General features: G+C 44.9%; 1 long non-coding RNA gene across 2 annotated transcripts in view; it reads left to right on the forward strand.

Annotated features, from left to right (window-relative positions):
- Positions 1-18,432, forward strand: part of LOC136625256 (uncharacterized) — a 40,306-nt gene extending 21,874 nt beyond the window's left edge. Inside the window, exons 1-3 of one of the 2 annotated variants that reach the window (XR_010792528.1) lie at positions 14,934-15,202; positions 17,466-17,525; positions 18,158-18,432. This is a non-coding gene — a long non-coding RNA (uncharacterized lncRNA). Of the gene's footprint in view, positions 1-14,933; positions 15,203-17,465; positions 17,526-18,157 lie in introns of those variants that run through there. The other variant, XR_010792527.1, reaches the window with a different exon arrangement.
- Positions 18,433-20,235: the final 1,803 nt, after the last annotated feature.

Below are 20,235 nucleotides of genomic sequence, written 5' to 3' on the forward strand. Positions count from 1 at the left end.
TACTCTTCCCGTGCGACCTCCGTCACAAAATTGCCAGGAGCCGCAAATGAGGCATAAAGGGGACTCAGGTGCCAGTACTTCTACACATCTCCACAATGCAGCAGCACATACTAACACCAAAGATTGGTTTGAAGCAGGAGGTTCGCAAAAGTAGCCACTACAGGTATACAGTGACCCTGTGAAAGTCTCATTAAATCAGTTACGCTTCCTGTGAATGCTCCAATCCAGTATCTCCCACAGCAGGATCAGAACCTGTGCCTGGCCGGTGACCCCGCTCACCCATCCAGATTCTTCTTTTTCTGTACTGCGGGAGTACTGGGAGCCTCTCCTCTACAGGTGTAATACTATGCAGTACTGGGGGCCTCTCTTCCTACAGGTGTAATACTATGCAGTAATGGGGGCCTCTCTTCCTACAGGTGTAATACTCTGCAGTACAGGGTGCCTCTCCTCCTACAGCTGTCACTATAAGATTAAAGGTAGATTTACTTGTAAATCTTCATTCGTCATATACATGGTGGTGTGTCCCTGTGGACTTTTGTACATAAGGGAAACCTCCATAAGGGTCCTCCAACGCATTTCCAAACATAAAAGTACTGTTCGTATGGGCAATAGAGAAGTGCCAGTTGCTAGGCATTTTCTAGAAGCTAGACCCTCCATAAGCCAACTACATTTTAGGGTTATTGATGAGGTGCCGAAACTTCATAGAGGTGGTGATCGTGAAGGCCGTCTTAAGCTATTGGAACTCGGGTGGATACATGAGCTAGATACTTTGATGCCAGAAGGTCTAAATCTTGAGTACAACACACCACCATATATCTAGTACATATCCAGTTGCTCCTTTACAGAGGATTGACTCTATTTGATATATAGTTATGGATTATTATTTGTAGATACATGATTAAATTCTGCAATTGTTTGATATATATTGATTTTATTAGTGCTTTTTTTTTTTTTACTTTTTAGACATGTGTCTGGGACCTGGAATATGCAGCATGAGACATTCCGTTATTTTGTGATTGAGATGTTTGACATTAATTGAAGAATTATGAATATCTCCCTCATTTATTTTAATTTTGTGTAATTTGTGAAATAGAACAATCTGGTTGAGCATCTAATCGGTCTGGCGTTTTGTCCTTGTCTATAATCGCACTTGACATACATTGAGCGGGATGACTTATATAGAATAGATTCTCATTTGGCTTTCTATGTTGTATAGCCAAGGGGCTATTACCAGTAGTCATGATAAATTGTGATATGAGAGATATTCTCCCCTTTTTTTGGAGAGTTATTAGCTGATAGACAGTTATGATCCTGTATAGTGATGTCTGATTATACCAGGTTAACCTTTCTCTGTTGTGCCTGGTTATTTTGGGCTAACTTTATAAGCTCTTATTCACTATGGTAGGTTACCTGTCTTTGTATGGTGCCTTATTTAACTCTGCTTTTACCATCTTAGCAGTCCTTTGGTATATTTGTGTATATTACTGGGCACATTGAGAGCGGCAGAGAATATAGGCGCATGCGCTTCTATACACATAGTATCTAGTTAGCATTTTCATAGAGGTTGCCACAGATATCGCGAGACGATGGGCCCCCGGATGCGCAGTTTGGTGGTTTTTTTATCGGGACCGCTAATTTAGTTTAAATATGTACATATTAATGCATTATATCTTCCCTTGGCTATCTGGTATGCTAACATGGAGATTATAGTTTGTTTTTGGGACATATTGAATGAGTCCGTTTGGGTGATGTAGATTCCCACGGGTGGATATTGTTCACGCATGCGCATTATTTCGTGATTGACTACTACTGGTAAGGGCAAAGATCGGATTGGATGTGGTTTGCCCATGCGCAATTTGTCGGGTAAGACACCAGGACGGTTGAGATCATCAACCAGTATACTATGAGGGTGTGTATTATACTTTTAATTGTAATGACTGCCGGCTGTGCTGCATGTTACTGGACCATTCACAGTGCGGTAGGTGGTGGGGGGTGTCTGTCTTTTGTTTCATTGTTTTTTGTGCTATATCTTTTTTATAGATATATACATGTTTGTGAGTATTTGCTGCATGCTTGAAAAAGACCCAGAACGGGTCGAAACGTTGCAGCTCTGTCTTTTTTGAGGAATAAAGATGAATTATTCGTGAAGAAAACTCCGTGTGCTGATCTATCCATTGGTAATCTACACAGTTTCGTTTATGGATCCTTGAGTCCAGGATCAATTTGGGATCATGCACCTGCTTTGTATGCTATTACAATTCTACACATTGGTTGTGCTGCTGTCTTTGTATACATTTGAGGCAGAGAAGTAAGTCTCCTGTAGGCAAATGTCTGGTTTAAGTTTTAAATAGTGGGACAGAGCTTTGCGTCTTTAGAGGTGAATTAAACCCCTTAACATTATGGATTTTTACTAGTTGGTTATATGCCAATGAAGGCTTGGGCAATGGGTGGTAGTTCCCATATTGTCAGCTTGTTTGGGGCCCAGGTGACCCTGATCTAAGAGCCACTATCTTCCCAATGTGTGTCTGTCTAGAGAGTCCTACAAATCCTGGTAGGTGTACATAGTGCTTATATGTGGAAATTGCCTTGGAAAGAAACACATTGTTAGAAAAACTTACAACTAACAGAAAGACAACAACATATTGGGCTTGTAGGCCCCAAAGTGGTCCGGACTTTAGCAGCGTCCCTCATAATATGTGGGACACCCGCAAGGTCCAGGTGGAATGGGCAGCAAATACCTCCAGTCCATCCTGAAGCTAGAAATGGCTAGAAAAAAAGGTTAGGAGCCAGATAATTATCACAAATTCTAAACTTTAACATTGTACAGTATCGGTCAAGCTGAGTGTCTTGCTTGTTCCGAGGGCAACCTAGTATAAAGATCAAGACATTCGGAATGTATTAGGGCATCATTTGAACAACTAATCCCAGGTGAACGGGGGCAAAATGCATTGTCTTTAATGCTTGGGGGGTCAGAAAAGTGTATGTAGAGTCTCATAATCCCATAATTACGGCCCCCTCCTCGTAGTTGTGTGGGGTTCCACATTACTGGGGAGGTTGCTCTCGGTGTGAGGTTCTGGTTGTTGACCAGGTCCTTGTCGGCCGCTAGGCTCCGGATGTCATGACATTCTGGGTATCAAAAGGAATTTTCTCTTCCTCCAGAGCACATCTTCCTTCCTCTTGGGTTCGGAAATTGTATGTTCACTGGTTGACTTTCACGTTCAATACGAAGGGGAAGTTCCATCTATAGCGGATGTTAGCTCTTTGCAAAGCCTGCGTAAGGGGTCTCTGGCTTCTTCTTTTAGCCAGGGTGATTGGAGCAATATCCTCATAAATCTGGAGAGACATCGGGACCCCCGAAAGAACGGCTAGGTTTCTTGCTGCTGCCAATATCTGGTCGCACATCTCGCCATAGTGGAGTTTGAGTACAATGTCTCTAGGTAGATCTGGGTTGTTGGGTCTACTCAGGGCTCGGTGAATACGGATGATATGCAAGCTTTCTTGTGAGACTTGTGGTAGCAGCGCAGAGAACAGATTGTTTGCAGCTTCGCAGAGGTTGGTAACTGCTTCTGGCAAGTCTCTGATTCGGATGTTAGCTCGTCTGCTTCTATTTTCCAGGTCTTCACATTTTAATTCCAGAGCTTCTATTCGCTCAGAAAAATCTTCACCCTTAGCTCATTCTTGGTCCAGGGCATCTACAATGTCATCTGTCTTGTGCTCCAGTTCTGCAGTGCGTTGTCCTTGGTTGTGTATCTGACCCTCGATGTCTCGCAAAGCCGATTGCGCTTCTGCTTTAAATAGCTGTTGTAAACGGAGAAAGAGCACCGTATCGGGGGCAGAGAGTGGGGAGACCTCTGATGTTGATGATGGTGGGGCAGATTGATCTCCTAGTATCGGCGACGTTGGGTTGTCCATGTCCGCCTCTTGCTTCTGTGGCCTTTCCGGTTTGGAGGGAGTAGGTTGAGAGCTTGAGAATAGTTCTGAAAGTGTGCTCTGGGATGTAGAAGGTCGTGATTTTCCCTGCTTGCTATTTTTCTTTGACATAGTAGCGTGACATCAGTCAGGCTTCCACTGAAAGGACCAGGACAGGAGTAGAGCACAGATCACGGATGAGAGTAAAACATTGTGTCCGTGTATGCGCCCTTCCGGCTTGGTGGGGGGACCTGGTGGGTCTGCTGCATAGGTCTAGTGGATCGGTCAGAAAGCACAGGGTTTTTAGCAGGGTTCCGCTAATGGTGTGCTTTTTCCGAGACCCTGTCAGCATACTGTACAGGAGCTATAGGTTGTATAGATGGTCAATTATCAGTGATGGCTGCAGTTCCAAGTTTTGCCACTAGGTGTCAGCAGAGCTCGGGAAAAATTTTGCTGCTGTAGTTTCCTGTATTGCCACTAGAAAGCAGCAGTGTCTTGAAGAGAGATGGTGCAGGATTTCTGACAGTCCCTTTGTTATAGATCGCTGGAAGCCGCTTTGGAAAAGAATACGTCACTCAGGCTGGTGTAATGAGAGCAAACTCAGGTTTATTTTATCATACAGCAAACTTTATACTTTTCATTCACAGGTGTGCCTATCTTCCCTGCCAATAGGAAACAGTTGTGCATCTTTACAAAAACATGTTTTCATGAAATATTAGTTTCTTTTTTTTAATCTTATTTTGCTATGTGAGCGCACGTTATGTCATAGAAGTTTCTTATCAAGGGTGTTTCTTCTGGCTGTTTCATCTAGATAAACGAGCCGAAGGAGCTATGCAAGACTACAACCTGTAGCTAAAAAGTTTCTTAATAGATCATCTTTATTTTCTCAAAGCTGCACATACAATTTTGATCACAATAAGGAAATTAATCATATAAAGTTATGTCTAGGCCCCAGGGCGACAACTGGGCGACGGTCCCTATACTCACTAGGGAAGCGGGGCAAGGGGTCAGACTTACAAACAGATACAGAGACAAACAAACACAAAGGCAAGTCAGGACGACCTGGTCGGCAACAGGAGAATACGCAGTACCAGGGATCAGGGGAAGGCGAAGTCCAGGTCAGAAGTAATATATCAAAAACAGGGAATCAGGCAAGAGCAAGGACGTGAGTGTAGCAGGAGACCAAACTAACACTGGCAATAGCTGGAAGCAACAGAAGCGTTTAAATGCTATCAGGACTCCCACCCCAAAAGCTGATTGGGGCGGGCAGCCAGACAGCAGCAAGTCAATCACCAAGGCGCAGGGAACCCGCCCCTAGCTTAGCTGGAGAGACTGAGACCAAGGACGCGCGCCTGGTCGTCATGGTGACGGAGATGCGAGGCAGGGCTGCACCCGTCACGTTCTCAGTAACTCATGGGCGAGTAGGATTCCGGCGGCTAGGGGAGGTCACCAGAGCCGGGGCTCCCCTGCGCCGCACCGCTGCAGTCCTGGTAATAGAGCCGGTGGTATGCGCACGGCGGCCCCACAGCCGCCGGTCCTCACAGTTATATATACCATATTTTCCGATGTATAAGATGAATGGGCATATAAGCCCTCCCCAGCTTTTTCAGTCGTCTTATACCTGTTGTCTTTTACGCCGGACTACTACCTGCAGAAAAAAAAATCAATACTCTTCCCGGCGGCATTCTGTGATGATATGGGGCGCTGCTGCAGGCTCTCTCCCTCCTCCACACCAACAGAGCATTGCTTTCTGGATGTGGGGCTTGAATGCCCCGCCTCCAGAAAGCTATTGCTCTGATTGGCTAAAGAGCGCAGCGTCAGCCAATGAAAGCCGGCACTGGGTTAACCAATCACAGCCATTCAATGGGATAACGACGCTCATGTCACCAGGAACCACTCATCGGGGCCTTTGGTCACTGCTCCAGGCTCTCGGCTACCATCTAGATAAAATACCATGTAGAGCTTGTTACCTTAATAAAAAAAAATGCCACAGAAGCCGGACTGCTTGAAGTCTATTTTATAACTCCTTTGACCGACAACTAATATTTGGCTGCAACTTTTTTTGACAAATGCTCAAGAAAAGAAAAAAATGCAAAGTGTTAGGCTACATTCACACGGGCGAGCGAGACACGGGGCTGAAGAACGAGGCCCGATATCGCACTTCCTGACGTGTTTTCTACGCTGCTGCGTTTTTTCCTCACAACACTTCTGTGAAATAGCGATCCTCCGTTGTGCGTTACAGACGCGTTAAAGGAGCGCAAGGGTTTCCCATTGATTCCAATGGGACACATGACATCGAACTCACGAACATGCGAGTGCCCTGCGATGTCTTAAGGTCTCATTGGAAACATGCTGCGGTTTTATTCCCACAGCATCAAGAAGTTTTCACAGAAAATCGCATGAGATTTGTGCATCGCAAGACGAGCGGTTTAAAGCGAACGTTAAGTGAACGAGCCAACGATGATTTTATGGCCTCATTCGCATGAGCGCACAACACATGCCGAAGTTAGCTGTGCACAAAAAGTGCAGCTATTAGAACCAATGGTTTCCCATGGAAACGTTCAAACAAAATAAATTTAAGCACGTACAAAAAAAAGCGCACCTGCGATAATAGGACCTGCGAGACTGGAAATCAGCGCCTGAAGTTCTCTGCTGCGTTACAAGATAAGTCCTGACCTATCTGTGGTGCGAGCTGCGCAGGATTCTCCTATAGGGGCCGGATAACACGCATCGCACAGCTGCTGATTGTGTGAACGGGGAAGTTTGTGGCTTGATTCTGGGAAATTGCCAGTTCACGCTCTCTTTGTGCAGTTAGCCGCATGTTTTTTGCGCAGGTAACTTTCCCGCCTTTTACACGCTCGTGTGAATGAGGCCGTTGGACCGCATTTCGCTCATTTGAACCATTTTTCTTTTTATTGATAATAGTTCAATTTTAAAGCGCCTCATGTTAATCAGACACCTGATTAAATTGCGCATATATATATATATATATATATATATATATATATATATATATAATATATACACACACACCCCCACATATATACGGAATAAAAGCCTAAAGCTGGAAATCCCACGGAATGTCCACACTGGCCCCACACAGAAATTCTGTAAGATTTCCACAGCGGAAAGACAGCTTCAAAATCTGCGCCGCTCAGCGCTGGTTTGAAGCACCTTGTCTGCCTGTATCCCGCTGTGGAGAGATGAGAGCCAGGAGCGGAAACGGCGATACAATTGAGATGTTGCGGATTTAAATTTGGCATGGTAAGTCAGTTTCAGCGCAGTTTGTTCGCAGCATGTTGACAAGATTTGCTGCTTAGTCTCAGGCTAAGGCCTCTTCCACACGAGCGCATAAACCGAGATGGCACTTTTACGTTTTAATGCCCGCTTCGTATAAGCAACTTAAAGGGCGTTTGTTCGCGATCAGAGCCAGCGTTTTCTCGTCTATTCACACAACCGTGAGCATCGTTCTTAGCGAAAAATACGTCGCACCCCGGAAATCCCTAGTTCTGCCCAAATCCTCGGGATGCCTTCCAATGCCTATATAGAGGCACCTGTAAGCTTTTCGCAGTGTTGGACGCTGCAAAAATGCCTCCCTCTCCCTTCTCTTTCCCTGCTCCCATAGGAGACTATGGGACCCGCTAGTGTATATTGGCCAAAAAGATAGTTCCAGAACTATCTTTTGGCTGAGTGTATATGCGCCGGCCACATATAAGTTCTATTTTTCTTGCTGCCGTCGTATTTACGTGTCGTATACTCGCCCGTGTGAATGAGTACATTGAAGATCAATGCCTCTCATGGGCGCGTATATACGCCCGGGCGTAAAAACTTGCCGTTTATGCACTCGTGTAAAAGAAGCTTTGCAGAAGGTTGCAGGTGGAATTTCCAGTTAAAAACACAGCTTAAGGGCTTTTACCCACTAGCGTTTTTTCTCTCGCTGAGATATCGCTGCGTTTTTTTTCAATGGGACTTTCTAATGTTAAAATTGTAATTGCACAATAATTGCAAGTTTGTGCTGTTGCGGTTTTTGTGCGTTGCGATTTTAACTATTTATAGCTGAAGTAATATTATCACCCTATAATGGCCCCTCGCGGCTCCCAGCACCTCAGGGTGGCCGCCTGAATCCGCCATGACAAGCACAAAAAGATTAATGCGACTATCAGGGGTTTTCTGAGTGGTGTGACACAGCGGGGGCGGGCAGAGGGGAGTACGTGGTTATTGGTTACTTTACTGCATGAGGGGGCTGTACAGAAAACCCCTTTAATGCCCCTAGAAGAGACGGTTCCTAGTAGGGGCGATCCCTGCCGTCCCCCCGCGCACTGAGTGCTGCGGTCCGCTGGGTCATGTGATGTAAAGGCGTGCTCAGCACCCTCTCTGCTGCGCTCCTCACCTCTGTCCTGTGGGAGGCGGCGATGAGGTGATTTCCTGCCTGTCATGGCGGACGGCGCTTTATGATTATTGTCTTTTGGAGAAAAGAGTTTTATTTTATCATAAACATCGCCGTCCGTATTTATCTCTCGCTGTGTCTTCTGTTCGCATGTCTCCCTCAGTGAATATATAATGGGGATGTATATAATCCTTTACTGCCCATTAGAAGATGAATATTAACCCTCTCAATGCTGAGTTCCTGCTATATTTTCCTCCCCTTCCCAGAGCTGGGACTACTATTTCCCCGCCCCCACAGCTGGACCACGGATTGTGTTCGGCCTGACAATTAGCATTTTATTTTAATAGTATGAATTTTTTAATGTATTGAAAAACTTGGGTAAAACAGAAAAATGCATTTGAGGCATTGTATTTGGTTTTTACGGTGTTCACAGTGCGGTAAGAGTGCCGGTTTCCTGCAGGTTTGACTATATTCTCACGGGCGAGCGCGATATCGTACTTGCCAACGTGCGTTTTGCAAGGTGTTTTTATTTAAAAATGCGCGTCAAAGGATCACAAGTATTTCCCATTGATTTCAATTGGAAAAAAAAAAAATCCCACCACACAACATTTAGGGCTAATGCCCATGGACAGATTTGTGCCGCATTCCCTGCGGCGTAAATCCGTGGTGGAATAACACAGCTGTTAGGTTCTATTGGACCTAATACGAGGGGCTGCTGATAAGTCTTTGGCTTTACCCAGAAAGAATCGCGATCGGAAGATGAAACTTTACATTTATTCCACATCCTCTCCACTGATGACAACACACTTCTTACATCAGTATTCCAAGTTCTGTAAGCCTTGCAAGAAGAAGGATTTCCGTTGTGCCTCAAACCAGTCATCTGTAGCGGCCATGGCATCAGAAATGGTGTGAAATTTGGTCCCCTTGGGGCATTTCTTCAGGTTTGGAAACAGATGATAGCTCCACCAGTTTCGCCATGGTCGCTTGTGCAGTGTGAGCAAAGGCGTTGTCTTGCAAGAACAAGATTCCTTTTGGACAGCTTACCGCACCTTTTGGCCTTCAGAGCTGCCTTCAATTGGTCCAAAAGTTCAATGTAATACCTTGCATTGATGGTGGAACCATTTTGAAGGTAGTCCACTAGCAGCACGCCCTCCTTATCCCAGAACACAGACGCCATCACCTTAGTGGCTGAACTTCTTTGGACAAGGAGAACCACTGGGCCTCCACTCTTTTGACTACTCCTTGGTTTCAGGGTCATACACATAAATCCAGGTCTCATCCATAGTGACCAGTCGATCCAGGAAGTTCTTATCAGTCTGGAAACGCTGACAAATGGACCGGAAAGTTTCACTCGATGCTTTTCTGATCTGTTATCAAACATTTGGGGACCCACTTTGCAGATAGCTTCTTCATGTTCAAATGTTCATGGATAATGACACAAACACGTTCACCAGAAATCCCCATGATGTCTGCTAGTCCTGCAGCTGAAATACGCTGATTCTCCAGTATGAGGTTGTGTACAGCATCGACGATCTCCGGAACAGCCTCTCTCGGTCGTCCAGGACGTTCCTCATCATTGGTGCTGAAGTGGCCTGCTTTAAATTTGGCAACCCAGTTCTTAGCTGTAGAATATGAAGGGCATTGATCCCCCAATGTCTGCGACATATCGCCATGAATATCCTTCGCGGACATTCCTTGTAGAAACAAGAATTTTATCACTCCTCTGCTCTCATTTGCTGTGAATATCGCCTTAGACTCCGCCATTTTGTTTTCCTGCGTGCCTAGATCACTGTTGCCATAAGCCACAAACACAACATTTTGAAAACATATATAAGACACATAAGGCTTTCATGTGATGTAACATCCGTTACCATAGAAACAAAAAAAGAACACAAAGCCAAAGACTTATCAGCAGACCCTCGTAGCTCAGTCCTCCTCATGTTCTATTTTACCACGTTTTTCGGTAGCGGGAGGTCTCTATTAATATAGTATTAATGGAGACCGCGGGAAAATGTGGTAAAAAGTGCGTTTTTCCGCAATCGCCAGCGGGGACTTTTCTTGTTTATCTCCGCGGGCGTATTCCACTCCGTTTGTGGGCAGCAGGCCTAAAGGTCAAAAATAGAATGCGCTGTTTTTTGTTTGTTTCCTCGCAATATTGATGTGAGGGGTGGGGGCGGTGGGGGGAAAGCATGCAAAAAAAAATGGATTAGATATTCATGCGAGTTTTGTGCATCTCATATCGCACACACCTAGTGTGGGATTCTTAACTATGAGAATAAGCCCTTAGTATGATTACGATCGCATCGGGAAGGGGAGATGAAACTTTAACTCTTTTTTTTAACTTTTACATGATCTTCATTATTAATTGGATAACTGCAATCACATGACCAGTAACCGCATACCCCCTCCTCCCCACGCACACACACACCCATCCCCATGACATCTCCAGGCTCTCGGCTACCTTTGGCAGCCAGGAGCAGGGAGATTTTAAATTTACTGGACAATTCTTGACTTTTGCGCATACGTACATCAGTTTGCTGACGGGTGCATGCGCCAAAGCTGAGAGAGGTCCTCGGATAAAGATCCAATTGAGGGACAAAACCAGGGACCTTGGGTATAGCATTTCATCTCCCCTCACAGATATGATCATTAAGGGAAGATGAAACTTTAACTTTTAAACTTTTTCTTTTAACTTTTGTTTAACTTTACATGATCACCGTTATCCATCGGAACCGCATACAGCAGCCACCAGTCACATCTCCCTGCCCTTGGCTATCTTTGACAGCCAGGTGCGGAGAGATTTTGAATTTGCCAGGCTGTCCGGTGCAGATCGCCGAGGGAAATCACAGAGGACGGGTGAGTATTTCCAGTTGCCCCCATGGATCCAATCCATGAGGGCAGCTGAAACTAACTTTTTTTTAACTTCTTTTATACTCCTTCGTGATTGCCAGTATCTACCTGCAGGAGCCAGGAGATTTCAAATTTCACAGGTCTCCCGGCTTCTGCGCAAGTGCGTGATTCAATGACTTCTGGCACGCATGCGCAGAATACTGGCGTCAGGTCTTGGAGGACCAGATCACCGCGGGACATCATGGAGGACGGGGGTGAGTACGCTCAGCTGCCCCCATTGATCCAATACAAAGTTAAAAACAGGCAAGACATAAAAACACTATGGGGTGGTTAGTAAGGGGTTGAAAATTTTTTATTTTTAACCCCTTCATGACATGGCCTATTTTGGGCTTAAGGACACAACAATTTTTGGCGGATTTTCTTCTCCATTTATCAAAAGCCATAACTTTTTTATTTTTCCGTTAACACGGCCGTGTAAGGGCTTGTTTTTTTCGGCGTCATTTTTGGGTACATTTGACTATATTGTAAAACTTTTTTTACATTTTTTTTTTTTTTTTGAGGGAGAGAAAACGCATCAATTCTTCAATTCTGCCATAGATTTTTACATTTTTTTTTTTTTTTTGAGGGAGAGAAAACGCATCAATTCTGCCATAGATTTTTACATTTTTTTTTTTTTTTTCTGCAATAAAAACCCTTTTTTGGAAATCTTTTTTTTTCTAAATCGCTGCATTCAAAGTCCTGTAACTTCTTTATTTTTTGATGTACGGAGCTCTGAGGGCTTATTTTTTGCAAGACGAGCTGTAGTTTTTATTGGTACCATTTTGGGGTACATACAGCTTTTTTGATCACTTTTATTGCGTTTTTAGTGAGGCAAAATGCTAAAGATTAGCATTTTGCCTCAGTTTCTTAGCGTTTTTTAAAACTTTTTTCCGTGCACAGTCAAAAGCATGTGCAACTTATTGTATGTGTCGTTACGGACGCGACAATACCAAATATGTGGGGGTTTATTTTTTACCTTTTTTTTTTTTTATGCTAATCTGGGGAAAAGCATAATTTTTTTTTCCTTTTTTTAACTTTTTTATTCCTTTTTTTTAATCTTTGTTTTTTGTTTTTTTTACAGCATTTGTGTCCCTCTGAGGGACTTTGGCCACAGCCCTGATGATCGCTGTCATAAGGCATGGCAGAGCTACTGCTCTGCCATGCCTTATCGCTTATACAGCGATCTCAGGCACTGGTAACACAGGACGCCAGTGTCTGGCATCCTGTTACCATGGCGACAGGCCGGGCTCTCGCGATAACATTGCGAGAGCCGGCCGAAGACACAGAGGGAGCGCGCTCCCTCTGTGAACTTTCCCTGCCGCGCTCTATTTAGATTGCGGCACGGAAGGGGTTAACAGCGGGGGGCGCATCTCCGATACCCCCCCGCTGTTGCAGCGGGACGCCGGCTGTGACTGACAGCTGGCTCCCGCTGCGGGATAGCGCGGGATCATATGTGATCTCGGGCTATCCCCAGGACGCAAGTTTGCGCCCTGCTGCAGGAAGTACCCCGCTTCCAGGACGTAAACTTATGCCCTGCAGCAGGAATGGGTTAATTAAACTTCTGATTATTTTTTAGTCCCCCTAGTGGACTAGTCATGTAATTGATTAACCCTTTCCAATCCAACTTGTATCCTGGTTTTCCTAGGGGGCTTACTCTTTTTCTGCTGTTATACAGCAGCGCTATATGCTGTCTAAAGCCGGTACTGCATGAGGTGACACGTTGAATAGGCTCCGACAGCAGAGAGGCTGGCAATATACAATAAGAGAACCCCAACAGACGTCTTCCAACATCGGAGCTGTACAGCCATAAAACATAATGTCTTTAGGCGTCAGACAGTGGATTGGAAAGGGTTAATCGTTTATACAATACTTCTGTATTGCAGCATATTATAGCAGGGTTTAGAGCTCACTTACACAAACAGCATACACCCGTATATTACACACATAAAATGCAGTACGCTGCAAATACGCATGTCGCATGTGTAGTTACTGCGTAATGTAAGCACCCCAAGCATATAAATTGGTGTATTATGTTTAATACGCACCAAAATAGGACACACATTTGTTTCACGCGTGTAAAACATGCATTAAAAACGCAGGTCTGAATGGCCCAATGTAAATCAATAGACTGTTAGCACCACGTATTACGCATGTACAAAATATGCTCACCATGCACATATAAAGTACGATCTTGTGAGTGAGCTCTAGGGTAACTTCACATGGGCGACGGCGGTATTGGGTCGGTTTTATCACAGCCACAGCAAGGGATCTTGGAGTTCACTCATTGCTGCCGCTATGATGTGAGATCACGTAACCAGATAGAACATGCCGTGATTTGTTTCTCGCATAGTCTTGCATTGCTGTGCTATGCGGGAATTTTTAAAAAAAGAAAAAAAATGCTCGTTTTTTGCCAGATTTGGGCTTCTCATAACATGCAAATCTCACACAATTTTCTTGGCTGTGTGAAGCCAGCCTTAGGCTAATTCCACACGGGCGGTTGCGAAATTGCCGCAAGAAAGTCACAGGGATATTGCATCTGTGTTTTCTCGCAGCGATATAGCAATTTTCTGCTGCTACAAAGTCGTGCAACTTTGTAGCACCCCGTGCAAGAATTTTCAGGGTTGGGGAGGCTTGAAATATAAGCTCTAACTAAATTTAAAAAAAAGGTTACAAAAATTCTCCGGCGCTGTCACTTCCCTGAAGCTCTCCAGCGGACTTGTCTGAAGTCTTCTGCCAGCGCTTCCTCGATTGGATGTTCAAATTTTCCGCCTGATTGGTTTTTGAGAACCGATCAGAGCCAGCGCTCGATGAACCAATCTTCACAGCCATTTAGTGCAATATGCAATGGCTGTGATTGGTTCTTCGAGTGCTTTCTCTGATTGGCTGAGACACGCCGGAGAGGTGATGTATTCTTTTTTTTTTTTTTTATTCAGCTAGGGCCTAGTTTAGGACTTTAACAGTAGGATTTCCTTCTGTAAAAGTTGCATTGCACCGCACGAAAACTGCTGCATTGTACGACACGGGAAACATGGGAGATTAAAAAAAAAAAACAACGCAAAATGCAGAAAGATAGAGCATGCCACGATTTTTTTTTTATCTCAACATTGCATTAGTGAAAACATCGCTGATGGGAAGGAAACTGTAGTAAATCATTGGTTTCATAAATTACCTTTTTACTGAGTAATGTATCAGGCAAAAATCATGCGATTTTTCTCGCCCATGTGAAACCACCACAGAGATTGTCCAACGCCTTACTGGCAAAGCCTGTTTACACCTTAATGACCAACTTATTTTTCAGTTATCTTTTAGGCTTCTATTATTCTTTTAAGCAGCAGGTAGCTGCCACGTCCACGTGGCACAAGAGCACCACTCCCAGCATGGACGCAGGATGGCGTTCACACTGAAACGCAAAAAGCACACACAACACTATGCTGGAACAGACCACTCCAGGCAATGATATGATGGAGAAACCTGTCCCTTACAACTTAGAGTAAAGGGGAACCCCTGCCTAAAAGCGGGGTAGGCGTTCTGGTAAGTGTAAGGAGAATTTATGTGTTTACCAAGGAGAAGACGATCCCAGATCTCTTGTAGACGTCTGGGCCCAGGAGAAATACAAATCACACCAGCCTTGTTGCAGTATGAAATGATTTCTAATGTATTCAAAGGTGCATGTCGTTTTTATACCATAAATGACATCACAGGAAAAGTACATACCTCCAAGATTAATAAGAATACTATTCTTCTCATTAGTGAGCACTGATCTACAGTATAGTGAGTTTCTGCCATTTCCTTGCAGCTGATCTCTAGTTTGGGTTCAAGTGTAACAGTGCTTTCCAATATCTTTTGACATGTCAAAGGTTTTGACTGCTGAGACGCCCAGGATCAGTAGAAATGGGCATCTGAAGGATTCATCAGATTGCTGTCACTGCCTGCTAGTTGTCTATCCCAGACATACACTAATGTGAATAAATTTCAAGAGGAGAAAAAAAAAGCAGCAACAGGAAAGAACAGACGAAGGTGAGGAGGAAGGGCAGCGGCGCTCCATGCTGCCGTATACTGACGGGAGCCGCATTTGATTAGATGATGCAGGATCAGTTCTGTGCAGCTCGGAAAGAATTAAGGGGACACTTGAGCATCACAGTACAACCCCGAGTCACTTGGGCCCAATGTCCACGGATAGATTTGATTTGTGAAATCCGCAATTCAAGCCGCCCATAGAGAAGCATTGGTGTTTGCACCTGAATTAAATCATGCTCTATTTCACTGCAGTTCCTGCATGTATGGCTGCCTGCATACACGGGTACGAAGGGCCGCGGGCAGGGCCGACTCCCGCATGCAGAATCCGGCCCGTCCGTGGACATGAGGCCTTAGTGCATGTTTACAGAGTGGAATTCAGAGTGGAGAAGTTCCATGTGCCTCTAAAATCCGTGTCTTTGATGCTGATCTGCATGTGGAATTTGCCCTTTCAGTGGGCAAAATCCATGTGGAAAATCTAGATTCTGTGCATTCCCACCTCAAGGACTGACATGGTGCTTGTTTTGGCTTAGAAATTCCACATGCAGATCTGCGTCATAAAGATGTGGAATTTCTCCAATGACTTCTGCTGCATGAACCTACTTCTAGGGTGTTACACTGCTGAACACAAACTGAGCAACGGGCTTGTCCTTGTGACTGAACGGATGAGTCCCGGTGTCGGGTACAATCGGCGTAGTGGCACCTGCATTTTGCTGGAAAGCGTTGTGCATTAGCATTAATATCTGATCAGTTGTGCGAGGAACGCGACTGGAGCCGTACACAGTGCCTCCTAGAGGGCTACAGCGTGGTTGCATGTAGCTGACCAAACTCATACAGACTCCATGAGCGTCCGACGTCCTGCAGTGGGACCTCTGCTCACAGCTCTACTGGCATTGGGCAAAGCACCCCAGGATTGGCAGCTCCGGCTTGTGGTTTGGTATCTTGAGATTTACTTGTGTATGCACGGTATTGTTGCTCAATAAAAACTGATATAACAAATCCAGGTCCACCATTGGGGCCACATTCTTTTTATGGATTGCAGCAGGTTCACGCTGAACACGTGGCAGATGTGAAATTTTGGAGATAGTTGATACGATGTGTGATATACATCTTCCATTAATTTTTTCTGATTAATTAGTGAAGAAAAAGATGTGATGTGTGCAGGCGCAGCTGAGCGAAGGATAACGTTCAGTACGAGACGTTCAGCTCCTCCGTTTTATTTTATACCAGCATAGAAAGACTCATTTAGTGGCAACGCCCCTTCCTCGGTTATGGCTGGGGATACACCTTGTGTTGGCTGTTGGCATGTGCATGGTGGATCGGGCAGAGGCTGGCATAAAATAAAACAAGAGAAGCTGAGCTTTATCCTTCGGTCAGCTGCGCCTGCACACATCACATTTTTCTAGTCACTAATCCATCACAATAGCCTCACCTGCCAGTACGACTATCATTGGGTGCACTGAACTACAGGGTCTTTTCCACTACCCACCATATTAAAGTTTTTCTACCTATATTTATCCAGAACACACACACACACACACACACTTTTTCTCACCTTCCTACCTTAATATTTCCCATGCATGTATAGAGTAGTGATGTCTTATGGGCAGCAGGGTGATTTGGGGGGTCATTCCTTTGTGACCCAAATACATGCCCGATTTTGTAGTGTCAAGAAATCTCCAGTTAAATAGCCCCCATATCACCCCAGTAGTATCCGGTTCTGAGAAAGCTGGATTACTGCGAACATAAGTACCATTATCTTTCCATAGATGTTGTCACCCAGCTTTCCTGAATCACCTCTATCTAGTAATTTGGCTGGATCGCTATCGGACTATACAGATGTGCTATTCAGGAAAGTTGAGTGACAATATAGTTCCCAATTGAGTGATGCTGCGCTGTACGCCACACTGTCTGGCTGCCATCTTGGCTCTTTTCCAGGGTCCTGAATGGTAGATTGGACTAGTGATACCAGAGCCGAAATGCATTACTGCCATACTAGGTAGACTTATCGAAGCTGGATGATCCCACTATAGCTGGTCTCGGAGGGGGTCACCCAGCTTTGCCAGAGAGTGATAGAGCTGTGGCTAAACTAAAACAGAAGGTTCATGCCATGATAAATATCAAAGTAATTGTGCTGGATTGTCCATTATGTCTCATTCTCTGGTCTACAATCTCAAAATGTGAGGGCAGTGCACTACATCTCCCACAATGCACTGCAGCAGGCAACCCTTGACCCATCCTCACCTTCCATTTCTTTATTTCGTAGTTGAAATAGCTGCAGTCGGAGCTGAATGTGGAGGAAGTGGTGAACGATCGGAGCAGGAAGGTAAGAAGCGGCTCCTCCAACTCTGTCTGGTACCTCTACTTGGCGCCGTCCCCACAGGGACCTGTGACACTGAATAGGCCACCGCTCACTTCTGGAGTCTTCTCGCCACTAGTAATGACTGTAATTCATGGTGAAGGTGCAGTAAATGTTTCTGCTTTTGGGGAGGTGTATGAGTATTGGGCTCACTAACAGATATGTTAGTCTACATCTACTGCTCATCAGTTAGTTTTATCTTTTATACTCTAGTTACATCCAGAGCTGCATTCAACATTAATTCTGCTGGTTTCCCGCTAGCTCGGACTGATCTTGCATCTTCTTGCTGTTTAGAGGGTTTGCTGCGATGCATTGTAGAAGATGTAGCTGCGCTGTACAGAATTATGGTGTATTACACTGCAGGATATTTTTTGTGGGGGGTGCAGTAACCTCACAGTGAAGAGGATGGGGAACATGGGACCACTGTTTTAAAAATCAGCATGGGTCTCTTTATTGAGACCCCCACTGGTCAGAAAGACATTCACTATCTTGTGCATGGGGTATAACTTACAACTCTGGTAAGAGATGTCTGTGCAGCTCTTGATGTGACTAGTGTACAAGACCTGATGTAACTAATAACTGTGTCTTTGTGGTTGCAGGTATTTCATGAGCGCTGTCGACTGCACTACAAACCCCCGAAGGAGCAGTAATTCAGGGACTCTGATCGGGAACCGCCGCGCTACAGGCCAACCGTTCTGCTGTGGAACGTCTGAGATGGAGAACTGGATGAAGGGTTTTCTCATCTGTGATTGGACGCAGCCAAATATAAACGGAACTTGACTTGATTGCGCAGATGAGGGCGACCTGAGATGAGAACAACCTGCCATTTTGTATGAAATCTGTAGTTTTATTACCATTAAATATCATTTTCAGATGGAGCGTGCCATGAAATCCTCTCCTCGGAGTGACATTGTCGTGTAGGCGTTTCAGTCATCAAGTGTCCACTTAACGTACCTTTTTAGATATCTCGGCTGTATTCCTGCAATTTCTGTGTGATATCGCCGCGTTTTGTCACGCTCTTTTGCTGGGATTTTCGAAGGGAACATTAGATATAAGCCCTACCCTGAAAATAAGCCCCAGCTGCATTAAAAAAAAATTAAACCATTACCTAACAGGCACTGTCCACTTCTCCTACTGAAGCTCTGGTACACTTGTTTACTTTGATTGGTTCTCGAGCGCAGCAGCTTGGCCAATCACTGCAGCGCTCGATGAACCAATCAAAGCCAGCACTGCCTGTAGGCAGGATGTATGAACCTCCTAACCAGCAACTGGCAGTTGAAAACTGCAAACAAGTGCAGCAGAGCAGACAGCGCCTGTTAGGTAATGTGTGGTTTTTTTAAAATTTAGACAGAGCTTATTTTAGGGGAAGCTGTAGGACTTCCTGCTGTTAAAGTTGCAGCGCATGTAAACTGCAATTTTGTGCGCTGCAGCACAAAGGAAAGCTCTATAGGGAAAACCGCCTACAAACATTGCAAATCGTGGCAATATCCAGCAGGCCGTGCTCTTACCCACCTCCTTTCCTCCAATGTAGCAAACTACAAAACATCACTAAGGTGAAGGAACCAGTTGGAAAGCCTAGGCTTCACGAAATTTGTAGCGCTGTTGCATTGGGAGAAAATCATGCAGTTTTGTCACCCGTGTGAAAGTGGCCTACATTTGTGCTGGAGAAGTAGCTTGGGTTGTGAATTGTGTTGCAGTAATCAGTGCTGCTACAAAAGTTCCTAGTGACTCCTAGTCAATAACAGGTAAGTGACAAAGCAGCCAACCTACCTCTGGTGGGGAGAGTATACCACATGCCAGCCACTATCCTTGTATCATACACCACCTGTGGGTACAGCCTTAGACAACTCATTGGCAGGAGCTCAACAGACAAGCGAGCAATAATGACTTACGACTGCATGGCCAGTGATTTCCAGTGCCCCCTGTTTACATGAGCTTTGTGTGCACAAAGGGCCCAATTCATACAGGCATACTTTTTTTTCCCCCAGCGGTCACAGGTGAATAATGTCTTAATGTGGTTCACATCTAGCAGCCGGTCATCTTAAAACTGCAAGACAAACCAGTAATGTCTCCCTGCAGGACACATTCTGGCAGCGCTGAGCATCACCAACGCGCCACAGGAGCAACCAGCAGTAGGACAAGCTGACAGCTTGTCCCATGTAAAAGGACCACAGGATTGGGGATAACTTGCTGATCAGTGAAAGGGGGGGGGGGGTCTCCCTCCCAAAATCCAGGATAGGACTTCAGTGTCCTGTTAGGCCTGTCACTACAGGGGGTTGTAGCAACCCCACACTAAATAGAGGACACAGCCCCTGTAAGGAGAATTTATGTGTTTATCAAAGAGAAGACGATCCCAGATCTCGTGCAGAAGTCTGGACCCAGGAGAAATACAAATTACACCAGCCTGTGCGGTATCAGATGATTTCTAATTTATTCTAAGGTGTTCGAAGCTTATGTACCATAAATGACATCACAGGAAAAGTATATACCTCCAAGATTAATAAGAATACATGATAGGCTAAAACAAAAAATGATTAACATAAGTTACACCTCTTAAGGTGTAACTATAACATACAATAAAACCGTTATGAATTCAGGGAAAAGGAATGCAAGAGATATCTAGAAGTCTATCCTATTTCCTGTGGGCCTCATCTGTAAACATACATACATGGGTGGT

The sequence above is a fragment of the Eleutherodactylus coqui genome, chromosome 4 (genome assembly GCF_035609145.1).
Source record: "Eleutherodactylus coqui strain aEleCoq1 chromosome 4, aEleCoq1.hap1, whole genome shotgun sequence".
NCBI lineage: Eukaryota > Metazoa > Chordata > Amphibia > Anura > Eleutherodactylidae > Eleutherodactylus > Eleutherodactylus coqui.